Source organism: Pteronotus mesoamericanus, unplaced genomic scaffold (genome assembly GCF_021234165.1).
Source record: "Pteronotus mesoamericanus isolate MK-2021 breed Mesoamerican mustached bat unplaced genomic scaffold, CSHL_Meso_final contig_42, whole genome shotgun sequence".
Taxonomy (NCBI): Eukaryota; Metazoa; Chordata; class Mammalia; order Chiroptera; family Mormoopidae; genus Pteronotus; species Pteronotus mesoamericanus.
Window position 1 is genome coordinate 12,129,490 of NW_026555157.1, and position 19,727 is coordinate 12,149,216.

Consider the following 19,727-nt stretch of genomic DNA (forward strand, 5'->3'; position numbering starts at 1 on the left):
TATGTTTCAAAGAAGGCTGCATACTCTTATCTCTCCTGATGGGCTTTATCTTTTCACTAACATTTGGTAGGAAAAGCATTATTTTTTAATAACATTTTCATTCTTAATTACAATTGGCATACAATATTATATTAGTTTCAGGTGTACAGCATAGTGATTAGGCATTTATGTAACTTATAAAATGATTACTCCAGTAAGTCTAGCACCCACCTGACACTACACGTAGTTATTAAAATATTATTGATTATATTCCCTCTGCTGTACTTTACATCCCATGACTGTTTTCATAACCAGCAAATTGTACATTTTAATTCATTCCCGTTCTTCACCTATCCCCCCTAAACTCCTTCCCTTATGGCACTCCTCAGTTTATTCTCTATATGTATTAGTTTGTTTCTGTTTTGTTTCTTCATTTATTTTGCTTTTTTAATTTTCACATATAAGTGAAACTATATGGTATTCATCTTTCCCTGCCTGACTTATTTCACTTAGCATAATATCCTCCAGGCCCATCTATGCTGTTAAAAATAACAAGATTTCATTTTTTTTAATTGACTGAGTAATAGTCCATTGCATGTATGTGCCAGTTCTTTCTCCAACCATCTGTTGATGGATAGTTAGGTTGCTTCCTTATCTTGGCTATTCTAAATAATATTGCAATGAACATAGGGGTTCATGTACTTTTCCAAGTTAATATATTAATTTTCTTCTGATGAATACTCAGAGTGGAGTTGCTGGGTCATATGGTAGTTCCATTTTTAACTTTTGGGGGGAATCTCCAACTGTTTTCCATAGTGGCAGCATCAATTTACAATTCCAGCAGCAGTGCATGAGTGTTCCGTATTATCTACAACCTCAGCAACACTTATCGTTTGTTTGTTTACTGATGACAGCCATTCTGACAGTCATGAGGTGATATCTCATTGTGGTTTTGATTTTCATTTCCCTGATGATTAGTAATGTTGACCATCTTTTCATATGTCTATTGACCATCTGTATGGCTGCTTTGGAGAATTGTCTGTTCAGGTCTTCTGCCCATTTTTAATTGTATTGTATTGTTTGTTTGTTTGGTCTCAAGTCATATAACGTCTTTATAAATATTAGGTATTAACCCCTTATCAGGTATATCATTGGAGAACATTTTCTCCCATTCAGTAGGTTGTTTTTTTTTTGTTTTGCTGATGGTCTCCTTTGCTATACAAAAAATTTTTAGTTTCATGTAGTCCCATTTGTTTACTTTTTCTTTTGTTTCCTTTTACTGAGGAAATATATTCAAAACATTATTACTAAGAGTGATATAAGAGAATTTACTGCATGTTTTCTTCTAGGAGTTTTATGGTTTGGGGTCTTACATTTAAGTCTTTAATTCATTTTTAATTTATTCCTGTATGTGGTATAAGAATGATCTAGTTTCATTTTTTGCATGTGTCTGTCCAATTTTTTTCACACCATTTATTGAAGAGATTGTCTTTACCCGAATGTATATACTTGCCTCCTTTGTCATAGATTAATTGACCATAGAGGTGTGGGTTTATTTCTGGGTTCTTTATTCTACTCTATGTGTCTTTTTTATGCCAGTACCATGCTGTTTTGATTACTACAATCTTATAGTATAGTTTGATACCTGATAGCATGGTACCTCCAACTATGTTCTTCCTTCTTAAGATTGCTTTGGCTCTTCGGGGTCTCTGGAGAACCACTATTCTTGAGTCTTGGTAGCCTTTATAGACACATCAAAAGGAAGATGGCCGAAGATAAGTTTTCCTAAAGTTGACTCTTGTTTCTCAAGATTATCACATGTATTTAGACTTTCTGGTTTTAATTCAGTCTACCACTAACAGCCCTCCTTTTTCAGGGAAACCACTCAATTCTTGGAAAAGAAGAAGGATATAGTTTCTCATGTAACCAATGAACAGAAAGCAATATTAGTATATTTACATGTTGTTTCAACAGAAAAAAAGAGAAAAAAGCAGAGGAAAATGGAGATATTTTTTAAGTGCTATAACTGATAAGATCACTGGTTCTTGGGTCATAGAGGAAATATTAGCCAAATCTGAAACTTGATTGATTGTTATCAAAAGATTATACAGATAACTTAAAAACTGTTAGGCAACATTCACACCCACTAATTCTTCTAAACCAATACCCCAGAAAGAGCTAAAATTTACCTTGGTATTATCAGTGAAGAATTACAGAATTCTCGAGCTAGAAATATTTTGAAAATAGCTACTCCTTCATTTTCAGGTAGCAAGAAAATGTGAAAATATGAGGGGTTTTTTTTACGTCTTTTAAAATCCACTATCATTATATAGTGCAAAGGGAAATGGGAAATTAAAAAAAGAATCTCTTCTGGTGCACTCTTCCTGCTGAGGTAGAAATTAAGGGTATTTTTTTTTTCCGTCACCAGATTTCAAAGTGCTGGTACAGCAGAAACTCTTTGTTGTAAAAATGCTAGATACAGTATTTACCATAAAAGGTTAACTGTGATGCATTAGAATTTTGTTGTTCAATTAGGTAAAATTATCACATTCTAAGGAGTCTGTGAGTAGTTTAATTAGCTTAAAGCCCAAGACAATAAAACCAATAAATTTAACACCGATATCATTCAGCTACTTAAGCACTGTTGCACGGCAAAAGTCTGCTCTCTGACCTTAATCAGTATTTTCAGAATGTGTATTAGGTTTAAGAAATAACTCAGTAAGCAAGTACAAATCATGCAAGTGAAATTCACTCACCATGGCGCAAAAAGCATCTCAAAGCTGCTAAGGAAGGTACATACTAAATGGGAGAGTCATAGAACATTAGGCTTAGAAGGGAGCTTTGAGATCACCTAATAGGAGCCTTCAGTTGACCCATTACATTAGAATTAGAGAAATTAAATAGTTTGGTCAAGTGGCAGAGCTTGAAATAAAACTTCAGGTCATTCTATTATGTTCTTCAACTGTAAAATACACATACCTCATTGAGTGGTTGTGGGATTTAAATGGAGTAATATAGGTGAATGCACTATTTTAAAGTTACCAAAACATTGCAATAAAAAGTGGCATAGGATCTTGTAAAGAGAAGTGGAATTTGTCCTAGTTTAACCATTTATAGGATGAGTTTGGCAGGTCCCTTCTCATCTCTGAGCCTGAGCTTTTTTATCTTCAAAAAAGAAAATAATAAACTACTCTGCCAACCTATTGTGACAAGGATCAAATGAGGCAGATAATAGTATTTGGTAAAGATTCATAGTAAAGTGCAAAGTGCCATGGAAGTGAAAGACAAATGTAACTACTGTTCCATGTGACCTAACCTATGCAAATTATTACAAAGAAACAGCAGACCGGCAAAAGATACATACACAGACATTGTTAGTGTCTGTTTGTTTTTTAAATTCCATTTTAGCCTTCCTAGTAGATGAGAAGTGGTATCTCAATGTGTTTTGATTTGCATTTCCCTAATCACTAATGATATTGAGTCTTTTTATATGCTTGTTGACCATTTGTATATCAATACAAATCTTTATTCCTTTCCTCATTTGTAATTGGATTATTTACCTTCTTATTGTTAGTTATAAAAGTACTTGTTATGTACTAGATACAAATTCTTCATCAAAAATGTGATTTGCAAATATTTTCCCCCGTTCCATTTGTTGTCTTATTATTTTCTTGATGGTATCATTTGTAGCACAAAAGTTTTAACTTTGATGAAATTCCAATTATGTTTTTTTCTTCTGTAGCTTGTGCTCTTAGTGTCTTTCTTTCTAATTTTTCACTCATTCAAATATATATACACAATACAGAGAGGTTTAAAACTAGTCCAGGAACCAGGGACTGCCTGCTCCAAAGCAGTCCTAGCCACACAGGATCTTCACTTGACATCAGGGACAGATCAGAGCTCAAAACTATGTGAATTCATTGATTTATTTTTTTCTCTTTTTTGTTTTTTTATTGCTTTCTATGCTCTCCCATAATCCCACCCCTCCACTCCCACCATATTCCACCCTTAGTTTTTCCTGGAGTTCCTTTTAAAAGGCTACAACATTATCACAACTAAACTAAAGGAAAAGGCTATGTCTCTGCCAAGATATGTTGGGAAACCAGTATGTTCTCAATTATTAAGGTTTATTTGTGGTATACCTTCAACTATAATGTCCAGAGGGCCAGAATAGAAAGTATGGACCCGCAACAGGCAGAACTGCATAGAATCATAACTATTTTTTCTTTTCTTGTATGGGTACCAAAATTGCAGGAAGAAATAATATCTAAAAACCTGCGAGAAGAGAAAGAAAAGTAAATACAAGAATTCAAGTTTTGCGCAGTGGCAGCATCATAGCCAACGAGGTTTATCTGAGGAACAGTCCCTGCTAATTAAAAACAGAAAGTAAAAAAGAACTCAAAAATACATAATGATCTACACTGATTTTGCAAAATAGCAGAGTGCTCATCATACTTCAGAGGGTATTAGTAGGTGTAATCAGCCAGTACTTCTTTTCCCAAGTAGCCACAGGTTAACACTAAATCCACCTAAAGCAAGACTGGGGTCATTTTAGGATTCTGACTCCAACAAAACAGAACTGGACTAAACTAGAAAGTTTTAGTCCCAAATCCCTAATGATATAAAAGAATTTTTGATTGGTCTAAGCTGGTCAATTTACCACCACCTCTGCTCCAACCAAGGTCTGTACATTTTAGAGTACACGCATGGCTTCTATAGTAAGGAAAGCTGAAAAGATACACAAGATGAAAACAGGTTATGGAAGTGTCACTACCTGGTGGGAAGAATAGTGGCAGTTTCTTAGGTTACATAATCTCTGGGCAAATCCACAGTCTATAAAATACATATATGAGTTTATCCCATTAAGAATCAGTAGGTTTTGTTCTGACTTCTGCACATGGATGTACGCAAACACACATTCTTATAGATCAGTTACATTACCATTGCAATTATGAGATTTAAAATACTTCTTTAATAGATGCATATCTGTGTTTAGCTCTTTCTCTAAACAGAGGGAATTCTCCCATAACACAAAATAACACTAAATTTTGAGTGGTTTTTATGGTGTTAAGTTATACTACATTTAACTTTTTTGAGTGAATAGTTTCAAATTGTATTTTCAACTGGGAGTATGGATCAGTGGTTAAAAACAGGAAGTTTGGTGAGTAAACTTGAAACCAGTGAAAATACAGAAGACAATGAGGGAAATTCAGAAAAACCTGAAATTGTCCACAGATGTGACAGTTAAGGATGGTTCCTGAGTTTTCCCACATGAACCTGGTAGTGGAACGCATGATAGCGATATTCTGACAAACAAGCAGTCAATCAACAGAAGGCAATGAGAGGCTGTTCTCACATGCTAATTTAAAGTGTTTTCCTTAGTATTTTTAGAGATTTAAGTTTTGTGACCTTTGTTCAAGAAATTCTAGAATAATAATTGTCTGAGACCATGATGCGAGCAGAATGCTTTAAAAACCAATCATGAAAATTTTAAGGAAAAGCACCAGAATTCAATGAAAAGCACAATCAAAAAGGCTAAATACAAATTGTTTCATGTTCCCCATAAAAGCAATAGTAGAACTCCCTAAATACTAAAGCCTATATAGTAGGAGAAACTAAAGTGAAGCAGAGGACAGCAAGTGAAAGAGCATCATGTACAATAATTCATTTTTATGGCTCCAAAAGTTTAAACAACTATTTGGGAGAATAAATTTAATTAGACTTTTCTGTCTTTGCATTGGAATTAAAATATCAGTATTAATAACTTGGCCATCTCCTCAATCTTTGCTTCTTATATTTATGATAGTGTATTTGATGGTAAAATGATGGATAAATAAAATTTCACTGAGTTATTGGCATATATTTACATCTAAGACATGAATCTTCAGGAAGGTGACAATCACAGCTGAGCCCTCAAAAACCCTTAAGGCCCAGGCAATTTCTGCAAAATGCACCAAAATCATACTCCCTGATAGCTTTCTCAAAATCTGTTCGGTAGAACTATTCATATTCTATATTATCTTAAAAATGTGTTTTATTCTTCTTTTCCTACAAGTTCATGATGAAATGGAACTTTTTCAACCACATAGATGTAAGCTGTCTTAACTAGTAGAAAGGCCTGGTTCACCTTAAAGAAGTTTTTAAAATCATACATCATTTGGCTGCTCAAAGACCTCCTGGGAATGAATACAGCAGGCTCTTATTTAATGATTTGAGGCTGTGAAACAAATGGCTTCTGGAAGGGTAAGATGACTATTATCCCATCTCAGCCAAGGCGAGCCTCTTAGTCCTGATGTGACTGAGTGATCTGGCAAACCTAGGCACTTTCCGAGGTCCTTACCTTTCTCCTGGATCTCACCCTTAGAGAAGTTCCGTCACCCTAGTGAAGACTGGGAAAAAGGTTTCTCACAAACTGTGGGAAATGAATTCAAATAACAGGCTTTTATTGAGATCATCAAATCCTCAATAAAACCTTAGACCCCTCCATGTCCTTAGGCTGCTTTATCTCTGCTTATGTCAAAGGGACAAGTGACTTTACCCAGTAAGAAAGGACAAGATCCTTTACACAGGATCGCATCAGCCTGTCAGACACATGCCAGGATTTGGGCTGCCCCTGTGATGACTTACAGCTCCTTTTCAGGACATCATCATTTCCTCTCTTTACCACATCTCATTCCTGCCAGGGTGTTTCCTCTATTTTCAAATACAAGGCAGTTTGCCAGCATATCTTTCGTTTTGGAATAGTCATCATTATGTTCTGCCAAGCATTAGAATGGGATTAGAATGGAGGCTGCTTTCAAAACCCCCTCACACTCTCAGGACAGTCCTAGTTATTGCTGTTTTTCTCAGGAGTTATACTTCACTTCCTGCTTTCTTGACCCTATCAGAAAATAATTATCTCATTCCCGAAATGACTGCCTTTCTTTTTTCTTCTCATTATTATTATTCCTCTTTTCTCTTTTGCTTCTCATAATCAGTGGTTCTGTTGTGTATAAAGCATTCACTTTTACAAATGGGTCAGTATATCAAAGTTCTGTTACTTTAATTAAGCCAAAATGTATTGAGGGACAACAATAGTAGCTACTTCAAAAAAATAAAAACCCAGATATATTAATTAGAAACAGTCTCAAAAAGCTATTGTCTCTTAGAGGGAGAATGGGTAAGTGTGAAGAATATATAAATAACCACTAAAATTGGGAATAATGTGAGGATGATAAGTGCAAAGTCTTTGTGGGGTCAAAGGAGAGAGAAGTTCCAAGTGTTTGGGTGATCGGGAAAAAGCATCATGGTAGAAATGAATTTGGCAGACAAAGACTACTCAGGTATCATCCAGACCCAGGTGGAAAGGCAGCAGAACAGAAAAGTAAGGACATTTTGAAGGAAGACAGTGGTACTATTTGACCAAAATGCAGGCGATGTGTAGCAAAATTTTGACACATTAAATGTTTTAAAATAGCTTGGGCTGTATGTTTTCCTAGTTCATTTTCTGGAAAAATAATGAAACCGTGAAGATATCTGAGCAGGGCAGTGGCCTAGTCCAAGAATGTCTTAGGAAAGAGAACAAGCCAGAAGTGTGTAGGGTCAACCCAAATATCCAGAGCAGAAGTTCGGGCCATGTAGGAGCCACATCGATTGTCCAGACAATAGACAATGAAGATCTGAACTGAGAAGGCGATGACAAAATGAAGGAAGGAGAAAACACATGTGATGAACACCTACATGTCAGGAATGGCATGAAGTACCTTGATAAGTATTATTCCATTTAAAGAAAAAGAAAATGGGTATGAGAGACATAACAGGGATCATGGGAAAGAATGGGATTGCTCTTTCTTAAAGAGTAAGTATCAAATGTGAAGCTTCCATCCAGCTCTCTCAGTTAGCCATGTAGGGGATATTCTTTTCCCATTTTCTAGATAAAAATACCAAGACTCCACAACCTTAAATAGTTTGTTCAAGGCCAAAAGTATAGTAAGTAATATAACCATGATTTGAATCTAGATGTATAGATGCTCTTCTCACCCTGGGTTCCACAAAGGCTACAGAATCTTCAATATTCAATGATTTAGTGGGCACAGAGCATGAGAAGTGAGCAAAAATAAAAATTACTTGTGAATTTTGAAATATGACTCATTAATAGTGGTGTCATTAATAAAAACAAAATAAATACAAAGTTTAAAGTTTGGTTAGTGTATGTTAATGAGCTTACTTTTAATATCCTGAGTTTGAAGTCCTGGCTTATAATCTAAGAAAATTTTAGCAACAGTTAGAAATTTCTAAGTTTTGGAATCATCCGAAGAAAGATTTCAGATGAAGGGGAAGGAGATTAAAGATAAAGTAATGTGAGCGGATGAGGAGTTACCAGAAACAAAGAATGTGGAGAAGAGAATATCTTCAATGTGGAGAAGAAGAAGGAAAAAAAGCAGCTAGTTAATGAAAGAGTGAGACAGAAGTTCTCAGAAAAATTAAACAGCAAAATGTGACACCACAGAGGCCATAAGAGGGGACAGTATCAACAAGTGAAATTTCCACAGAGTTTGAGGTGAATGAGGGCTGAGAATAACTTATTAGACGTGTTGGATATGAAACACTTGATAACCTTTCAGAAGGTGGTTTTACAAAAGGGTAGAGGTAGAAGCCATGTTAAAGGAGTTAAGCAGATAGTGTGTGAACAAGAAGTGAAAGCAAAATTTGTACTCTTTGAGAAGAAGTTTGGTGGTGAATGGAATATAGATAAGTAGTGACCTGAAGGAGTAGCAGGTCAGAGAAGTGTTACTTCAGAGTAAGGAGAGCCTATTTGTGGGCAGAGGAGGAAAGATTGAAGATGAAAGAAAAATAAGACCTAAAGGATGAAGTAAAATCAAGAGGAGGTAAGAAGTAATAAAATCAAGAGCAGTGTTCTTGGAAGAAAAAGAACAAAGTACCTTCTGAGGTAGAAAAAGGGACCAGAGGCCTACCCTTCAGAAGATATTGAGAGAACTCACATGGACCTGCCTCATTCTCAGTAAATGAAAGGCAAAGAGCTCGTAGGACAGAGAAAGAGTTTTTTCCAAAAAACTTTGGAGTTCATATTCTAAAAGGACGAGAAACGTTTACATAGGCCAGAGAATGGAAATTCAGTTTTGAAAGTTACCAAACTTTAACAATTTCTTCAGCTAATTCCCACAGAATCTAAAATTGTTATTCTCTAAAAAGTACGAATGTCTTCCCTTGGATAGCATAGTTATAATTTGGCCGATGAAAACAGTCTTCCTGGTTGTCAGAAATGAAGCAACTCTTTGTACTTTCACCTGTGCTCCTTTGAGAAGTTTCAAGATATTTACTTCAGTAAAATTTGCCAAAAGAAATGCTGATCAATATTTATTTTCAATGGCTGCCAGTTACATAGTGCTTTTGATTAGCCTACAAATAACAAATGTCATCTCTTAGAAAAACATTAATATTTTACATGGATTAACAACAGAACTTTAAAATAAACTCAGTTACTAAAGATATTTTCCTACCTCTTTCCAGTCTCACTTTTAATCACTAAGAGCTCACACTCATTGATTTAGTACTCCATGTGGGTGCACAATGTACATGAATATTTAAATACCATAATAACCTTATAGTATACTGTAATTATCATTTCTATTTTATATGATAAATAAGTAACTGAGTCAAGTACCTCCTCCAAAATCTCAGAGCTAGTAATAGTAGAACCAGCCTCAGTCCTGACTGACTTAAAAGCTAGTGTATCTATAGACTAAATTTTAACACCTCACAATTCAGTTGCATATTTTGTTATATCAGTTTATTTTCTTCTCTAATTTCTTGTTACCTAAGAACTCTTTTGTCTGTCTCCCTCCTTACTATGAGAATATAAATTCCTTGAAATCAGACACCAAGTCTAGTATCTCTGAAACAGACTCCAAACACTGGGCATCTTCAAAAAATATGGAAGTAAATTGAGGTAAATTAAAACAAATTTAAAAATCATTAATCTTTATTTTTCACCACATCTCCCTTGTTTCCACTATACTTTCTATGCTCACTACTCTTGCTCTCTCATGGTTTTAAGAAAATATCCAAGTTTGGGAATGTGAATACTATTGTGAAAAATAACACTGCAAAACGGCTCCTGTAAACAAGACTGCTTAAGTCAAATGTGTAAATGCATTGAAGATAGAGTCTTTTCATCAACAATTACCCAGAAAAGTTTGAGGTGAGGATTTCACTCCACTAAAACAGGTGTTCACTTTGTTAGTAAATACTTTCTATTTGCTTGATGCAAATATTCCTGCCCTTTACAAGTTCTCAGACAAGTCAGGGAGAGAGATAGACAGGTGTCCAGAGATTATAGAACAATGCATTAATGCCAGAACAGAGGTGGGGTGGATAGCAGAACAACAGCTTGATAGTATTTTATTATTAATGATATGTATTTCAACCTAACTTCCCAATATGGGCTCATTTCCTTTTTGCATCAACATGAAGCTTCAAATGAAACCACACAGTGTATTTCATTTCAAAATGAAACTCATGACACAGCGAAGCAGTGAATCATCCTCAAAGGCCATGAAATTTCAGTCCCAGTGGTTTAAAGACAGGCCGGGTCTTTTCACATTATTAGGATGCATTATATCTTCTTAAGCCGAACATTTTTATCACTGATTTTAATTTATATGATGATTGTCAAAGTAGCTATCTTTGTGCTACAGTGCAACACAAAGATAAAACCTGCAACTCTAAACATTACTGAAAACTGAGTTTGGAACAAGGAGAAAACGAACAGAGAAAACTATTTTTCTTACTGACCTAGATGATGAAGGACATCAGAAATTTGATTTACAATTTTTCCATAGTGACTATTCTTACAGGTTAACCATGTATTACTATCTTTACTTTATTGTGTGCCCAACAGAATTTTTGTAAGTTAATAAAGGGCTGTATCTTTTCACTTTGGAAAGTATTTCAGTGAAAAACTGAAAAATCAGTGCTAGGAAATCTTACAGTGAAGTGTGAACTCAGATCAGTAACACATTCAATATTCATAAGGATGCCCTGAATGTAGCTTCCTACACAGTGGGTGGTGTTATAGTTTCTTGTCTGTCTCCAACCTTCCTCTTAAAAAGAAAAAAAGATCAGTGATTTCTCAGTTAGAACACAGGTCCATGTGACCCAACCACTCAAGAAGGCCCATTAGACTTCACTGGCTTCTCCCTTATACACCAAAACAAATCCAAGTAACACTGAAGCAGAGTGTTTCAATTCCTACATTGAGCATATTGATAAGTTCGCCACCACCCACTTACCAAGTTCCTTAAAAATCTGTTCACGGAAACCCTTAAAATTATTCCTACAATCATTTCATGGATTGCCACAAAAGACATTGACTACATCAGGCTTGATTGAATCTTATGCCAGAATAGAATGAACAAAAATCCATACAACTACTCATCCCAACATTTACCCCATTTTTTGGTCTCCTCACTTCTGTACTGTCTCTACTCTCTTTTCTCTTCTTCCGTCCCTTCTCTTATTTCTGTAAAGTTTGATTCAGATAAATCAATTGCTCCTAGTATGAAAATCTGTATTGAGAGAATGTTCTTAAGAAACATTTATAAATCCATTTGCTCTCATTTCTTTATTCATTCATGCATTCAACTCATTCATTCATTCATTCATTCATTCCACAAATCATCGTTATACATCAACTCTATTGTGGACACCATTCCATGCACTGGGGGGATCAGTGTTCACCATAGCCAAAGTCCCTGCCCACAAGGAACTCACTTTTTAACAGAGTAGACCGTAAATACATATATGCCTAACAGACTGTCAGAAAGGAGTAAGTTTTAAAAATTTGGGCAGTGGGGATAGAGTGGTCAGACAAAGCCTCTGAAAAAGTAACATGTGAGGGAAAAAATCCTAAATAAGCAAGGAGACAGCCATGTGGATATCTGAGGAAACAGTGTTAAAGATAAAAGATAGAGAGAGAAACATGTGTAAAGGCCCTGAAAAGAGTATGAAATTGGAGCTTTCCAGAAACGACAACATAATGTCCAGTATGGGTGAAGCTGAAAGCTCAAAAGGGACAGAGGTATGAGTTCAAGATTTGAACAGAATCCAGAAAGACTTGTGGCTTTTATTTATGGATGTTATGCAAGTCCTGAGCTATGGATCAGTTTGAGTGAGGAGGTAGCAAGGTCTGACTGAGGAAGACTTTTTTTAAACAGATTTCTCCAGTTGTCATGTGGAGCATAGTGCAGAGGGGCATCTGGAGTGTGGAAGACAGAAGACTAGAGGGCTCCTACAACCCCCTATCATTGCCTACTGTCTCAAATTAGGATTTTCCTTTTCTTTCAAGGTAAAGAATTGATAAAAGATTTCTAGCAAAGTTTTATACCAAAGTACTCACTTTTCACACAGTCCTTCCCTCTGCTCTCTAGGTCTAGCTTCCCACCATGAAATTTGCTTTGAACCTGGCTGTGAGAGCAAAGCTCCTTGGTACACAGCTCTTTCGGTGCCTGGAAGCCATGTGGATTCACTGAAAACTGCCCTCCTTACTAAGTGAAGATTCTACCTTTCCACCTTGTTTTACATAGAGATTCTGGTAGCTTTATCAGAAAACATAATAGCTTGAAATAAAAATTCAGTGTTTGTTTCTACTAATAAAATAATGTGTATTTAATATGGACAGTAAATTTATCTCTAAAGCAAATATCTGGAAAAAATTATCTTTGAAAATTCAGTTTTGAAAGGCTTTCAGAAAAATTGTAAATCATCTCCTAAATTGTTGAAATTGAAACTTTTTTACCAGATTTTATGGCATATACACACAAAAAAGTTCCCTTTATATTCCTATTATAAGAATATAAGGAAGCAAGTCTCCTTTTGAGAAAGAAATGGCTCTTGGTGTGTGGATATGTTCTTTTTTAAGATTGTATTTATTTTTAGAGAGAGGGAAAGGGAAGGAGAGAAACATCAATGTGCAAGAGAAACATCAATATGTGATTGCCTCTCACATGCCCCCAACTGGGGACCTGGCCCCTCACAACCCAGGCATGTGCCCTGACTGGGAATCAAACAAACAACCTTTCAGTTTGCAGGACAACGCTCAACTCACTGAGCTATACCAGTCAGGGTGGTAAGTGGATACAACAAAGGACCTGTTGTTTCAGATTTTTAAAAACTATTTCATGATTCAGGAAGATGGCAGCCAAGTAGGTAGAAACTGAGTCCACTTGCTTTTGCCCCCACTCTGATACTCTGCTGATCTTCTGACAAATGGACTGAACATTCAACAAAATCATAGCTGATATGAAGTTTGCAAGCCAAGGAGTACAGAAGACGCTTCACAATGGGTGGTAAGGAGATTTTAGAGGCTAAAGGCAAAATACCCCATGTGTGGTGCCTGCAGCCACCCCAGAGCCTAGTCAGAAATCACAGCTTTATGGCTCCCTCCCTTCCCAGGGCAGAGAACGCCCAGACCCAGGATGGAAGTGAGTTGGATACACAAAGTCAGGGAGATCCAGGCTACTCATACAGACAGCATGCAGTACACCCAGAGCTGCACTGGCAAACATCAACCAGGGGAGTACCAGAGAGAGAGAGAGGGACACTATCTGCACCTGGGTCAGGCAGAGGCAGTCTGTGACCAGCCATGACTATGAGAGACTTTTGGCTTTTTGGAGAGATGGTATGTGCGGAAAACCAGACAGTAACTCAGTACTGCAGTGGATGTGCCCAGAAAGACTTTTTAAAAGGGGAGCTGAAGTGTGCTGGGCAGGGACCCTGCACGCAGCTGATCTGCCAGAAAGGGAAAAGATCGAAAGCACAGTTTGCTCCCACTGAAAGCAGCTGAGCAGAGAGATCAGAAAGGTGCACAGAGAGGGGATTTCTCAGCCCCATCCCAGTGCAGCTATCTGGCTGGAGGCTATACAGAAGGAGAGCTAGGGACAGTGTCTGCTGCAAGGGCAGTGGGCTAGGAACTTATCAGGCAAGAGTTGAGCACCTAAGAGTATTTATAGCCAGGCAGACCCCTCCTTCCCCCCGGGCAGAGATCAAACCTCTGGGAAGGGAAGGACACAACTAGCTGCACTCCTGCAGGATTACAAGCACCACCACATCTAACGGGGAAGCTCTGCAAAACAGACAGGACAGGCTCAGGAACCCACTGCAGGGTGCATATCTGCAGGAGAAAGAAAGAAAGAGAAACACCTAAAGGGCTCATTTTGAACTTCTCCCAGAGAGACAAAATACACTTGTTCTTAGGGCCCTATTCAACTGAGGCCAGCAAAGCAGGGCAATCAGAAGGTGCAGTAAGGGGGAATCAGGGCCCCCCGCCCCCAGCCTCAGCTCATACAAGAGCTGCCATTGGCACTAAGCAAAAAAGAGCTGCCCCATTTACACAGATTGGCCCCTCCCTCGAAACAGACAGCTCATTCATCAGAAACTATAGACAATTGGAAATAAGCTGGGACAGACCAACACGGGAGGTGCAGGGACAGGAGTAACACCCCCACAATTTTCCCAGAAGACTGAACAGTGTCTCCCAGGGCAGACCCAGGGGTCCAACCCTCCTGATTGCAATAGAAGACCCCTCTATAGGCAGGTGAAAGTGATACAGGCAGTGCTGCCAGAAGTTGAACAATCCACGCCCACCCCAAGACCATGAGCTGATAAAAAGCCAGAGGCAGATCCCCCACAAAAAAGACAGAAGGCAAACACCAAACTCTGCTGAGACAAATTCCACCTTGTTCTCCTTCAGAATTTGCATTATTTTTTCTTCCACATAGCCTTTAAATATTTCTCCTTTTGCTTCAATTGTATTCCAACTAATTCATTATTCTTTTATTTTTTATACTTTTTATTTCAATTTTTTTATTTTTTTACTTAAAATTTGACATTGGTACCTTTCCCTTGTCTTCCTCCATTTGCCTTGTTCCTGCCCCTTCTTATTTTCATTGTAAATTTTACTTTCCCACATGCTATACCTTGTTCCTATTTCTTACTCTTACTATTTCTCCTCCCTTTATCCTCTCAAAATCATTCTTCCTTCCTTTTATCAGTCCATGTTCTTTTTTCCCTTCTTATAATATTATGATTTTCCTTCCACCTTTATAAATTGTGGCTTGCTTGGTGTGGACATTACATTTATTGCTCTTCTTTCATTGTATTCCTATTTGTACACTATTTTTTTTATTTCAAATCTCAAAGGTTACTCTCTCCCTGTCTTACTTCATTTTGCCTTCCTCCCGCCCTTGGTTATCTGAGTTTGGAATTTTATGTTTTCTGTTTCTTAGTCTGGATTCTATTTCTTATTCATATTATTTCTTCTCCCTCTATCCTCTCAAAATCATTTTTCTTTACTGTAGACCTCTCATATTCTCTTTTCTCTTTTGTATATTCTTATTCTCTTTCCACCTGTATTAATCTTTGCTTAGCTGTTATTCTTTTGACCCTGTTGTGATTTTCCCTTTCATCCACTATTTTTTTATTTTATTTCAAACCTCATAAATACTCCCACCTTTTTTTAATTCATTTTCCTATTGCCCTTCCCTGTTTTACCTAAATTTTAAATTTTCTTTCTTTCTTAGCCTTGTTTCTACACCCTACTCTTATATTTATCTTCCCACTTCCCTCTCAAAATCATTTTTCTCTCCTTTAATCCTCTCATATTCCCTTTTTCCTATCATAGTAGTTTTAATCTCTTTCCACCTTTATTCATCAGTGGTCAATTACTGTTGATATTGCTGATGTGGTAGGAGAGTATTTTTGCTGGTATGGATTTGGTTTTCTGGGTAGTATTGATATGTTAAAAAGCACCTGTACAACAGCATACAAGATGTGGCAGGGGTTGTGACTGCTAGCCAGTAACCCAGAGGGGAGAGCCCACCAATGAATGAGCCATCAATAATCAAAGCCAAAGTACAATAAGAGAGCCCACATAAACTGAATAAAGGGCAACCCTAGAGTATCCACATGAGGAGATCAAATAATCTCCACCATTGAGTCCCACAGAACTCCTACCACAGAAATCCACCCCACAAAGACAGGCAGGTGAAGCAGAGCAACATGAGATGGAGAAACAAACAAAAAAAAAAGTCACCTAAAATGGGAAGACAAAGAAATAGCCCCCAATCAAAAGGAAAAGAGGAATTCCCAGAAAAAGAGCTAAATGAAATTGAGGCAATCAATCTATCAGATGTAGAATTCAAAATAATGGTTATGAGGATGCTCAAGGAACTCAATGAGAAATACAAGGAACTTTATGGGAGCTATAAGAAACTTAGTGGGAACTACAGCAGCATGAAAAGGACATAGAAACAGTGAATAAGAACCAGGAATAAATGAAGAATACAGTATTTGAAATGAAAAATACACTAGGAGAAATTAAAAGTAGGTTAGATGAAGCAGAGGGCCAAATCAGCAAGCTGGAAGACAAGGTAGAAAGAAATATCCAGTCAGAGCAGCAAAATGAAAAAAAGAAACAAGAACAAGGATAGTTTAAGAAAGCTTCAGAAAAACATGAAACATAACAACATTTGCATTATAGGAATATCAGAAGGAGAAGAAAGGAGCAAGGGATAGAAAACCTGTTTGGAAAAAAATGACAGAAAACTTCTCTAACTTGGTGAAGGAAAAAGTCACGCAAGTTCAGATGAACCCAATCAAGATGAATTGAAATCAAGATGAACTCAAAGAGGTCTACTCTAAGACACATCATAATTAAAATGTCAAAACTTAAAGATAAAGAGAGAATCTTAAAGGCAGCAAAGGAGAAACAGCATGTAACATACAGAGTAGCTCCAATAAGTCTATCAGCTTATTTCTCAACAGAAACACTACAAGCAAGAAAGACTGGCACAAAATATTCCAGGTGATACAAAGCAAGAACCTACAACAAAGCCTACTCTATCCAGCAAGGCTCTATTTAAAATAGAAGGTAAAATAAAGAGTTTCCCAGACAAAAGACTAAAAGTGTACATCTACACCAAGCCAGCACTGCAAGAGGTATGAAAAGGACTGCTATAAAAAGAAGACAGAGGGAGAGAGAAAAAGACAGATACAGAAGAAAAATGGCAATGAATAAGTACCTATCAATAATAACCTTAAATGTAAGTGACTTAATTGCTCCAATCAAAAGACATAGGGTAGCTGAATGGATAAGAAAACATGACCCACATATATGCTGCCTGCAAGAGACCCACCCCAAAACAAAAGATGTACACAGGTTGAATTAAAGGGATAGAAAAAAATGTTCCAGGCAATGGACATGAAAAGAAAACTGGGGTACCAATACTTATATCACACAAAATAAACTTAAAGACAAAGACCATAAAAAGGGACAAAGAAGGTCATTACATAATACTTAAAGGAGTAGTCCAACAGGAGGATATAACCCTGGTAAACATACATGCACCCAACATATTAGTACCTAAAAATAGAGAAAATATTTGATGACTTCAAGAGAGATATTGACAACAGTCATTTTAGGGGATTTTAACACCCCACTGTCAACAATGGATAGATCTTCCAAACAAAGAATCAACAAGGATATTCTGGCACTGAACAACACTCTCGATCAAATGGACTTAACTGATATATACAGAAGCCTTTGCCCCAAAGAAGCAAAATACACATTCTTTTCACATGCACATGGAACATCCTCAAAGATAGACCACAAGGAGGGACACAAAACAAGCCTCAACAAATTCAAAAAATTGAAATCATATCAAGCGTGTGCTCAGAGCACAATGGATTGAAGCTAGAAACTAACTTCAAGCTAAAAACTCTAAACATTCAAATATATGGAGACTGAATAATATGCTATTAAATAATGAATGGGTCAACAATTAGATCAAGGGAGAAATCAAAAACTATCTGGAAACAAATGAAAATGAACACACAACCCAAAACCTATGGGACACAGCAAAGGCCATACTGAAGGGAACTTCATAGCAATGCTGGTCTACTTAAAATAGAAAAATCTCAAGTAAACAACCTAACCCTACATTTACAAGAAGTGGAGGAACAACAACAAACAAAGCCCAGCATGAGTAGAAGGAAGGAAATAATCAAGAACAGAATAGAATCAAATGACACAGAGGCTAAAAGAACAATTCAAAAGATCAATAAATTCAGGACCTGATTCTTTGAAAAGATAAACAAGATTGACAATCCTTTATCACATTCATCAAGAAAAAAAAGAGAGAGGACCCAAATATATAAAATCAGAAATGAAAGAGAAGTTACAACTGCTACCACAGAAATACAAAAGAGTGTAAGAAATTACTATGAACAACAATATACCAATAAATTGGACAACCTGAGCAAAATGGACAAATTTCTAGAAACATACTATTCCAGATCTGAATCAAGAAGAAGCAGAAAGCCTGAATATACCAATAACAACTAGTCAAATTGAAGCAGTAATCAAAAAGTCTCGGCACAAAAAAGCCCTGGACCAGATCACTTCACAGGTGAATTTTACCAAATATGTAAGGAAGAGCTGTTATCCTTCTCAAAGTATCTGAAAAAATTCAAGGAGAAGGAATACTCCCAAACTCTTTTTACAAGGCCAGGATCATCCTAATTCCAAAACCAGGTAAAGCCAAAACAAAGAAAGAAACCTACAGGCCAATATTTCTAATGAAAATAGAAGCCAAAATCCTCAACAAAATATTATCAATCCAGATTCAGCAATACATTAAGATCATACACCATGATCAAGTGGGATTTATCCCAGGAGTGCAAGGATGATACTATATTCCCAAATCAATAAATGTAACACACCAATAAACAAAATGAAGTATAAAAATCACACAATCATATCAATGGATGCTGAAAAATCATTTGATAAACCCCAGCACCCATTTACGTTAAAAACACTGAGCAAAGTGGTAATAGAAGGAGCATACCTTAACATAATAAAAGCCATATATGAAACATCTACAGCCAACATTATGCTCAAGAGGTAAAAACTAAAAGCTTTCCCCTTTAAATCAGGAAGAAGACAAGGGTGTCCACTTTCATCACTCTTATTCAACATAGTACTGGAAGTTCTAGCCACAGTGATCAGACAAGAAAAAGAAATAAAAGGCATCCAAATTGGAAAGGAGGAAGTGAAACTGTCATTATTCATAGACAACGTGTTAGTGTACCACCAAACTACTTATAGATTCCACCAAAAAACTACTCAACCTCGTAAGTAAATTTGGCAAAAGAGCAGGATACAAAGTCAATATTCAGAAATCAATGGCATATTTGGACACCAACAATAAAATATCAGAAAGAAAAACTAGAGGAAAAAAAATCTCATTTACTATAGCAACAAGAAAAGTAAAGTACCTAGGGATAAATTTAACCAAGGAGGTAAAATACCTGTACTCAGAAAACTATAGAACACTGAAGAAAGAAATTAAGGAAGATACAAATTGAAAAGATATATCGTGTTCATGGATTGGAATAATTAACATCATTAAAATGTCCATACTACTCAAAACAATCTATAGATTCAAATCAATTCCTATTAAAATACCAATGGCATATTTCACAGATCTGGAAAAAATATTTCAAAAATTTATATGGAACTAAAAATGACCGCAAATAGCCTCAGCAATCTTGAGAAAGGAGAACAAAGTAGGAAGGATCACAATACATGATATCAAAATATACTACAAGGCCACTATAATAAAAACAGTTTGGTACTGTATAAGAACAGACACATAGATCAATAGAACAGAATAGAGTGCCTAGAAATAAAC